Source organism: Lampris incognitus, chromosome 4 (genome assembly GCF_029633865.1).
Source record: "Lampris incognitus isolate fLamInc1 chromosome 4, fLamInc1.hap2, whole genome shotgun sequence".
NCBI classification, from domain to species: Eukaryota; Metazoa; Chordata; class Actinopteri; order Lampriformes; family Lampridae; genus Lampris; species Lampris incognitus.
Genome location: NC_079214.1, coordinates 33,140,068 through 33,151,030, shown reverse-complemented (window position 1 = coordinate 33,151,030; position 10,963 = coordinate 33,140,068). Strand labels below are relative to the sequence as shown.

Here is a 10,963-nt window from a genome sequence, read left to right as displayed (position 1 = left end):
GTAATTTCGACCATTGTACATCTCCAGAGTTTTAATAAACTGGATTGCCAGCAACTGGATTGATTAGCCTAAAATAAATTAGTGATTATTATAGTAGTTTTTTGGTGGTTATTGTATATATATTGCAAATATTGTAATAATTATGTAATCTGTTCAGATCTTCATTGTTCAACTTTATTGTTCATCTTTATATTTGTATTTTTGATCTTGAGCTTGTGTGGTAGCCCTGTACTGTAGGCTAACGTTAGTTGTTCTAATTAGCTTAGCTAGCTAGCTGCTACTGTCCTGTCTTTTGCAATTTTTGCAAAGACGAATTATGATTGATGCAAACATTGTGTGAAAAGATTTCTATGGGAATCTTTTCACACTTTCTCCTATGAGAAAAAACTAGGAATGAAGGCACAGGGGAGACCAAAGCCCCCCATCAAGCTGGTGCAGAGAGTGGGCTCGGTAAGTCAGAGTTTTAAGTGTTCTTGGTATGACAAGGTGGTGTGGCTAACAGGGAGTGTGCTAACAAGCCGCTTGTATTGCTGGCCTGTATGATGTCTAAGTGTGCTGCTGCAGGAGATGGGTGTTCTTCAAAGTTTGCAAGAGATGGATTTGAGGATCTACAAAATTTTGACAGACCTGTTAAGCTTCATGAAAAATTAAAGGAGCATGTCAGTGCAGCCGCGCAATTAAGTCTATTGGGAAATGTGAGGATTGATACTCTGATTGATGAAGGCAAGTGTCTCCAGTTGGCAAAGCACAATGACACGGTCCGGAAAAACCGTGACATTCTGAAAAGGTTGATTGATTCGGTGTCATTATTGGGTCGTCAGGAGCAGGCATTTAGTTGGCATGATGAGTGTGAAAATTCTGGTAATAAAGGAAACTACAGAGAGATGGTAGAAGAGTTTTCCCGCTATGATGATGTTCTGGCTGTTCATTTGAAATCAGTGAGGGGTGTTTTAAAAATATAATAGGGGGTGGAGGTTGGTTGGGTGGTTGCTTCACCAAATATTTTGGTCAGCAGCTGCCACTGTTCTGATCCAAAGCCATCTGGAGGCCCTCTCTGCAGCCTCCATGGCAGACTTGATGACTTAACTTTTTGAAGCCCCAGTGATGCCAAATAAGACTGTAGACCTTGCACAGTGAGCGGACAACAAAGCCTCTACTCCTCACTTCAATGGGCTCACAACGTGCCTTCCAGCCTCTCCTCCAGCACTGATCCACCAGCTCCTGGTACTTGGACTGCTTCTGCTCATTTGCCTCTTCCATCCGTTCCTCCCAGGGACCCATCATCTTTATATGGAGCACCTGCTTTGAAAAGGCTGATTATAGCACTACGTCTGGCCTTAATAAAGTTGTCATAATATGGTTTGGGAAACTGAGCTGCCTCCCCCAGTCGACTTGGAGCTCCCAGTCTGATGCAGAGGTAAGGAGACTGGCTGCTGATCTGGGCTGTGACTGAGGCTGCTCACCAGCCCTGACAAACACAATGTTCCTCTGTCCACGGGCTTGATTGTTGTTGGCCATGGCTTTGGAGATGGCCTCTGCGACTGTCTTCAGCACCTGGTCATGTTGCCAGTGGTATCGGCCCTACCCCAGGGCTGATTGGTAGCTGCTGAGGATCTGCTCAAGTGAACCTTGTCCAGAACACAGAGGACATGATGGAGAATCAATCTTGCCCCAGAGATGGAGATTTACTGGGCTAGGTGGAACATCATACACGTCTTGTACCATGAATTTGATCCACTGTGGTTCTGTCTCCCAGAAATCTGCCGAAAATATCTTCCTCTCCAGCGCACCCTCCCAACTTCTCCATGCTCCCTGCTGCTGCATGCCTGCCATTCTGCTGGTTCTTCCCTCCTTGACACCTGCCCACACCTCCTCCAGGACTAGATGGCATCTGTCCTTGCCATGGGCATTATTATCGTGAGGTTGTGGGATGGCTTCCCAGTTGCCGCCGCACCCACCAAAGCCATGTGTTTCAGCCGAGACTCTGCTATCTCCGGGCCTTCCTGGGCTCTCCGCTTCCTGCCTGTCCGCACCATAATGCCTGCTGATGCCAGTCTAGAGTCCTTGGATAACTGATAGAGCAGTGCCTCCCTTGTGCAAGAAACCTTGAACTCCTCATCAAGGCTGCAGATAGGGAGCTGGAGTTTGTTGCTCCTCCCATACTGTGCAGCACCGCTAAGGCTGTGTGGCAGATCCAGCCATCTCTGGAGGTAGCTACCAATCTTCCTCTCCAAGGTCCCAACTGTCGACAGGGTTACCTCGTAAACCAGCAGAGCCCAGACGACTCGGGGTAAAATGCCATGTTGGTAAACCCAAGCCTTTAACCTGCCAGGTAGGCCAAACTTGTCTACTGTGGTGAGCCAAGTCTGAAGCTCCTTGATGGTTGCTTGGACTGCCGCTGTATCCCTAAGGCTACAGTCAAAGACCTTGCTTAAACTGTTGACTGATTTCTTGGTAATGGGTGGGATTTCAATGCCATCCAAAAAGAAATAAAACCGGACCACCACTTTTCCCCTCTTCAACACCATGTCTTTGGATTTGGCTGGTTTAAAACTCATCCTTGCCCAGGAGAGGAGCTTCTCCAGGCCCTGGAGGATCCACTTACCACCAGGCACCAATGATGTGGTGTCAGTGAGGTCATCCATAAAGGCTCTGATAGGGGGATGCCAAATGCCAGACTTGGACAGAGGGACTCTGCATTCAGTTTCAGCTGCCTTGACCACCATATTATTGGCAAAAGTGAGGAGTGTTACTAAGATGGTACATCCAGTTATAATCCTCTTCTCAAGCCGGTGCCAGTTAGATGTTGTGTTCCTAGAAATGACTCTAAGCCCGAAGTTCTCATAGTAGTTCAGCATGAGGTCCTTGATCTTACTGGGTACATGGTTTCAGTCCAAGGTAGTCTCGATCAGCTTGTGGGGTATTGAGCTGTATGCGTTGAAAAGGTCAAGCCAAAGCACAATTAGGCCACTCTTCCCTTCATGCGTCTTCCTGATCAGCTGGATGACAACTCCAGTGTTCTAGGCACCCTGCAACTCCAGGCATGACACCTTTCTGTACTGAAGTATCAGTGTAAGTATTCTTACAGAGGAAATCTGTCATCCTTCTCGATAGGGCACTGAAGAACATCTCTTCCCCTCCACACTGAGGAGCGAGATGGATCTGAACAGCTCCAGCTTGTTTGAGTTCCCTTCCTTTGGTATCCAGACTCCCTCTGCCTGCTTCCACTGGTCCACTACAGTTTCCCTGTGCCAATTCACCTGCGGAATCTTCCAGAGGATACTGATGAGCTCTGAGAAGCACTTGTACAGCTTATAGGCTAATCCATTGGGTCCTGGAGTGGAGCTGGCTGTGGCTGCAGTATCCACCTCCTGGACTTCCTTTCAGGTGGGCTCTTTGGGGTTGAACTCCACCGTGGGCGATAGTATGTCCAAAAGAGCTCTGAGGGGCCCTAGCTCTTGCTCTCTATCAGGGTCACTCAGAGCATTGTACAGGAAGTGGTCTACATTTTCTTTAGAGCATGAAAGACAACTGCTGCGCTTCTGCCCTAACGGCTGCCTTGTGAATCCAAATATGATCAGCTATAAACACAGTATGCTTCCTGGCTCTCTCCCCACCTCCGTCTCCTGTGCCAGTCTGCTCTGCGCAGGGTCATGAGCTTCTTCCTGATGATGTAATGGAGCACAGCCAGTGGTGGTTTCTCCACCTTGGTTGCTACCTTGAACTGTTGCCAGATTCTGAAGCTCTTGCTGCAATTGGTGAGTCTTGTCTGCCCTTCAGTTCAAGGTGTAGTTGTGTCTGGTGGTCTTGCCCTCTTCAACACCAAACCTTTCTGCTGCAAAACTGGCAGTGATAGTTGTCATCGCCAAAAACCGTCTGTCTGTGTCTCCCTCTGCTGTTGATTTGATGATTCTAGCCGTGTCCTTGTCAAACTGGCACCACTCTCTCTGCTGGCTTGCTGGAGGCCACTTGATCCAACTCTGCTGAACTACTCTGCTAGGAGCCAGAGAGCTTAGCACATGGAGGTTCTGGGCTCTGCGGGGTGTTTCCAGGCTGGGCTCTTCCTGCTTCTCACCAGGAGTGAATCCTGTGCACTGCTCTGCTCCCCCCTGTGCCAAGCATTTCATTTTGGCATGATGGATTTTAAGGCCGAGCTCATTCATGCAGATCTTGCTGCAAATGCATTTTCAAGTTGTCATCATTGATAATCCATTTGCCAAGGTCATCATCGTTAGGTCAATCCTTGTTGGGGTGCTCATTCTTCCCCTCTCTCAGGCTCCCCTGAGGGTATATCTCTGTGTGTCTGTCTGTAGCTTATGAGGGTTCTTCCCCATGAAAGATGCAGGTTGGGCTGCTACCCATTCCTGCCCCAGTTTCCGTCTTTCCAAGTGGTCAACTGTCTGTTGCTCCAGTTGTCATATGTTTGTCCAATAATATTCTATGCTTTGGATCCTTTCTTCTTTTTTTTTAATCAAATTAACCTGGCCATTATGAAGGTTTTCATCCTGCAGAGAAGCCCCCTAATGGTGTCCAGTCGACTGGAGAACTAAGAAACTAGAATCATCAGGGACACCACACACCCTGGCCACTTCCAGTTTGAACCACTGCCATCTGGCAAACAGTTCAGGACAATAAGATCCCCCACCAACAGACTGAGGAACAGCTTCTTTTTCCGAGCTGTGGCCTCACACCCCTCCCTGCCCAACTGCAGAACAGAATACAAGCCCTGTGAGTGCACACAGACATACACATGAAGGACTGTGAAACACACACACATAAACACATTAAGGACTGTGATACACACACATATCAGGGACTGTGACACACACACACACACACACAGACACACACAGACATCCATCAAAGACTGTGACACACACATACGCATGCACACAGACACACCTCCACTTCCAGACTGCTACCACAGACACACTTTATAACCTCTGCAACATTGTAAATGTGTAAATTTAACTTAACTAGTTCCTTTAATTTTATCAAATGCTTGAACAAGAGTAATTTTTATAATACTTGTATTTATTATTTATTTTATTTATTTGTTTTACTTTAACTACATCAGCAGAAGCCTACGAAATTTCATTGTACCTGAGTATAATCAAGTCAAGTCAAGTAGGTTTTTATTTGTCGCCAGAGGGGCAATTGTTGTGTAGCAGCGGTAACATTCAAACACACAAACACTCCACAGAACACATAAGGCAAATAAATACAAATAAATACAACATGAAGTGAGGAGAACAAAGCCAACAAAAACCACTGCAACAGTAAACAGTGTTAACAGTGTTTATCAATGACAAAAAGGTCATTCTCTTCTCTTATCTTCTAACCTGTCTCCTGAACAGAGGTTCTGATGAGTGCATTGGTGGTGTCCCTTGTCATGGTGACAATTGTTTGGCTATTATGGAAGCCATAGTAATTAACATAAAACTCCTTGAACATGCTTTGAAGGTTTGCATTAACAGTTGGTTCCATGTTTGAGCCTGTTCTGTTGATTAATTATAAGCCTAAAAACATGCAGTGAGGTAAAGGTTCAATGGTCAACATTTCAAAGCAGGAGCCATTTAGAATGTTCAGACTGACATGATGTTACTCTCCAGGCTGAGACCTTTCCAATAAGGTCTTTGGTCCTACTATTTATCGTTTCAGTAGGAATAGTGATGACAATTTTTCAATGTAATTACTGATTGACTATTTTTTTAACAACAAAACTTGTAATTCTGACCTAGTTTGAATATAATAGTATGCAAGATGTCTTTTCAGCCCTAATCCTAACCCTAACCCTAACCAAAGCACTTCAGGTCTTCCTCCAAGTCTGTAGCAATGCCCTAGACTGTCAATAGTATTGTAATCTCTGAAGTTGACTCATTTTGGTCAGTATTTTTGCTAAAAAATAACAACAAACAAAACAAAAATCATAATTTTATATACTGGACCTTCAAAGTGTTCTCTGAAACTTGGCCTGGGATGGCTTGTGTTCATGAAATGAGAAAATTTGAAATTTGTCGAGCTAAACCTAATATGCAATTGAAAAGGTCTCGACCTGTAGAATAACATAAGAAGATTCGAAATGGCTCCTACTTTGAAATACTGACCTCTGAACCTTGACCTAGGTGGATGTTTGAAGGCTTATAATTCAGCAACAAGCATAGGACAGCATTTTATAGAGAGTTCTTGATATCAGGGATCATGTCAAATATGGGTCAAATATGGTCAAAATTGATTTTTACCCATTTAACCACTAGATATTTAAAATCTGGTCACACAAATGTGTTAACCATCCCCTTAAACCTCCCAGTGGGCTCTCAATTCCGTATTTACAACTTCCAATTCTAGGTAATAATCTAATATAAAAAAACAAACAAAAAAAAAACAACTGCAATTCACTCGAGCCGTGCTATACAGTTTGGTACAAATCAGCACCACAACTGTAGTTCTTCCGGTTTGCAAATTAGGGTTATAAAAAGATATGTCTACTGATTATATTAAATATCTAGTAATTATACTGCATCTAGATTATCTATGTTAAGAAAAAGTAAAGATGTAGGTTTGTTTCAGCTATTTTAGCTAGCATTCTAGAAATTGGGTTTTGGGTTGGTGTTCAATGTCGACAGGAGTTATGCAATGCTTCAAACCATGTTTAAGGAGCTTTTTTTTGTTATGGTTTCAAAATGTTTCTTTATCCACATCATGCATGTATTAAACTGTCTCCTGAATGTTTACCAATATGTTAACAACTGCAGTAGTAGCTGTAGCTGAATATACCCCAATTATTTCTGGCTAACTCTCCTGCAATTACATCTGATCTCAGAGTGGTTTCTATGGTAACATTTTGAAAAGTCTACATTAACCACGGGGAAAACTGATCTGGTGGCAGGAACAGCACTATGGCTGGTGTTTGTGTCCATGTGGCTCAGCCACATCAAGGAGTTTTTAGATCTGGGTTGGCCAGATAATGTAGTTTCACATCCCCAAAAAATGGGCTGTTCTGTCTTGGTTAAAATAGTTTCTGTCTGACATAGCATAAAGCTCAGGATAGACAGACATGGCCAGAACAAGCTTCTCTTCCATTTGCTTGGTTACCAGGGTGACGAGTCCCACCCCATCTAATATATGATCGGTAGCCTGAAAAGGAGCGACCGTGACGACACCAGTGCCTTTCTGAAAGGTTCAGAGATTTTACATGTAGCCCGGGTAGCATAGAGGTCTATTCTGTTGCCTACCAACACAGGGTCGGCGGTTCGAAGCCAGGTGTGAAGAGTAGGGTAATTGGCCAAGTACAATTAGGGAGAAGAGGGGGGAAGAGATTTTAACTGCAAGAAAAAAGATTTTACATACACTTATTCACATGACTGCAAGAGGTTGCCTAGGAAAAAGTAAACATCAGTCGTTTTAACCCCCTTAAACAATCAAGTCAAGTTAATTTCATTTGTATAGCCCAATATTACAAATTAAAGATTTGCCTCAGTGAGCTTTACAGCAATACACACAACATCCTGTCCTTAGACCATTGCATCGAATAAATAACAACTCCCTTAAAAAAAAAAATCATTAACGCGGCAAAAATAGGAAGAAACCAAAGGGAGAGCAAAAGAGGAGGGATCTCTCACCCAAAGACAGACAGATGCAATCCATGTTGTGTGTAGAGAATAGAACACACAACCAGTGCTGTTGTTTTTGTAGTGAGGTCGGGCTGTCTATAACAAGCTAATCTAAGCGTCCTCTAGGAAAGAATATAAACATTTATTCGCTTATTTTATCTTATATTTTATGCAGCTAAAAATCACTACATATTTCTGAGACACTGAGTCAGGCGGTCTTGTTTTCAAACGATTTCTCTGGGTCCACTCAAACAAGTCAATCAAATGTCTAAATGTCTGGTATTTTCTATCCAAAACCTACCACAATGCGTATGCTGCCCAATCCAGACAAAGAATTGTTTTAAGTAGTGTTTGTTTTCATACACACAAGGAGCGAATGATAACTTATTGATTAACACATGGATTACAAATCACAGACAGAAAAGGTGCAAGGAACATTTGTAGAGCCTATACATGTGCACTCAAGGCATATGGTGTTCAAGTATGTTGTGGCAGAAATGATATCCATTGTTAACTGTATTTGTTACTATGTTTTTTAAAAGTCATGGTTGTTGGTGATGTTTGGATTTGATTCTAGTTTTTAGAAGTCTTTAGAAGTCCTTCCTAAATCAAATATCATTAATTGTTAGCATAGAAACTATACATTGCTAACACACACAAACACAACGTAAAAGTACACCCTTCAAGGGTAATGTGTCAAAAGCCTTGTGTGATAAGTCAAGTCAAGTCAAGTCAAATTTATTTGTATAGCCCAATATCACAAATTTGCCTCAAGGGGCTATACAGCAACACAACAGCCTGTCCTTACACCCTCACATTGGATAAAGAACAACTCCCTTTTAAAAGGAAAAACCCTTTAACAGGGAGAAAAAAATAGGAAGAAAATCAGAAGAATAAGGAGCAGTTGTGCTCGGTTGTTGTGTATTGCATGACAGTAAATATGCAATTTTGGACAAAAACCATTACACAAAGCACTGTAGACCTAAGAAAACATGTTTTTTTCCCCCCTTGTATCTGTAGCAAATTCGGGGGGGGGGGGGGGGGGACCGCTGCAGCTGGGACGCGAACCCGGACCACCTGCATCACGGGCGACTGCAGTAACCAGTCGACTAGCGAGTCCATTTATATATCCGGCCAATTATCCCGTTCTTCCAAGCCATCCCGGTCGCTGCCCCACCCCCTCTGCCAATCCGAGAGGGCTGCAGACTAACACATGCCTCCTCAATGTTGGTAGACAACGGAATAGACTGCTACCCTATCCAGACGCCCCCTTAAGAAAACGTGTTTTATTGTAATGAAGAAATCTGACAAAATTTGGCCTTTAAACAGATGTTTAAATTTCAGTTTTCCCATGCATAGTCATTTGCAGGAATTGAAAGCAAAAAGATACCAAACGCACATCATACACTAGAACGACCAAGGCTGTCATTCTGACAATTTTTGGATTTTCAAAGTTGAATAACTTTGTGAATAAAAAGATCTTCTTACTGTTGTGTATTGATAAATGTTCTATCATTCACTGTTGATACGGAACTACTTATTGTTTACATGTTGTTGACCGGATGTAACCCCGCCCAGAAAGGAGATAAATATTAGGTGCAAAAGCGCCAAAACCCAGAACTGCACTCTCCAATGCCTTGACAGTCAGGTGGACATGTACAGCCGAGAGATATGAATAAAAGCTCATTTACATAAAGTCATCTCCGGGTACTTTGTCAACAAGAACGCAACACTTATCTGCTCCTAGAATTGCATATATTTTATTAAAATGAGTTTTAGATCAATTTCCCAAAAAAGTTATCTACCTAAAATGACTGTAAACGGTCAAAAAGACGGCTCGTAATTTGCGCACGCCATGTCACTATTTATGACGTGTGTTGTTCGCATTATTTCCTGCGCGAAGTTCATTGCTCTGTCCTAGAAACAAAGTAGCATTCTCCAGTGCACAGAAATAGTCTAAAGTTGATTTTTGATTATTGCCAACATGTCTGGTTACAGATGTCATTTCAGACGCATCATGACTATCACCGAGGTGTTGTGGTATTTACAGGCGCTGGGCAGTGGCCATTTAATTTTATTTAAATAGTATTAAAGTTGTTAAAATGTTAATTTTTGTGTCAGTCGTTTCTTAACAGACATACTAATATATGCAATGCAATATTATCTCAGTTGGGGATTTATCTTGACAACCCATGGCGGTCATTTTGACGGCCCATGGTCGTCCTAGTAGTTTTTAAGTTCCAGTCGTTGTTTGGGACTGTTTCAATATTTATTTTCAGTTCTTTTTTACATTTCATGTTTTATAAGCCTTGTTACGCGTGTTAGATTAGCAATATGTGTTTTCTGTTTTGTTTTTCAGATAATATCTTCACTTTGCCAATGTTGCTGTTCAAGTTCGACCATGTCTCTCTGAAGTTTAAATTGTTAATAGTTGTTAAAATGTTAATTCTGGTGTCAGTCGTTTCCTAACAGACATACTGACATATGCAATGCATTTGTAACTCTTGTTATCAGGGTTTGTATCAGACCACTATATTAATTAATGTTAGTGTGCGCTGATAACCATTGGACCAGAAATCTAACATAGGTTCGACTCAGGAAGTGAATGGCATGACCATAGGTTAAGTAGAAGATGGTATCAAAATAATGTATTAAGAAAACTCCACAAGTTCAGAATCACTAGGGGGGGGGGGACAATAAACAACTCCCCCAAATTGTCAGTCAATGCGTAAAACCAGTCAATCAATATGAAAACTCAGTTCAGTCCAATCCAGTGTTCTTGTCCTTGTATGTTCTAAATCAGGCCTGATGGAACTACCCGGGTAGTGTAATGATAGCGTTGGAGATCTCTTAAAGTAAAGCCTTATCTGTATCCAAGGGTTCTGTATCCAGGGAAATTCAGTCAATCCACTGCCGGGAGTAGGCTGGTAGCTGATGGTTGATCTTCTTCAAAGGTATCGGGATCGCTGGCTCGCCATCTGGATTCTCTCGACTCAGTATATAACGCACACAAAAAAAATTGCATACAGCAGCGTAAAATATACCATTAGTATTGTACAGTATCGTATTTCAACCATAAGACATCCAAAAATTCATTGTAAAATCTCAATCAACATAAATACAATTATGTATAGCTTTCGCGGTTTTTACATTCTGAGCGACGTAGTAGCATTCCAAGGCAATAGCTTACAGCGCTATCAGTAGCCATATTAGGCGCGAGACGCTACGCGGCTCGTTCACTCATAACTAAATAGACATCTTGTCTATATAGACCTTTTTCACCCCTTAACACCATAAATCACGAATATCTAGCTTATAATTGTTTATAAAGATTCCCACAGATACATTTT

The 10,963-nt window shown here is 42.4% G+C and overlaps 1 pseudogene; it reads right to left on the bottom strand.

The window, feature by feature from the left end:
- Window positions 1-992: 992 nt before the first annotated feature.
- On the bottom strand, window positions 993-3,968 carry LOC130112028 (uncharacterized; annotated as a pseudogene).
- Window positions 3,969-10,963: the final 6,995 nt, after the last annotated feature.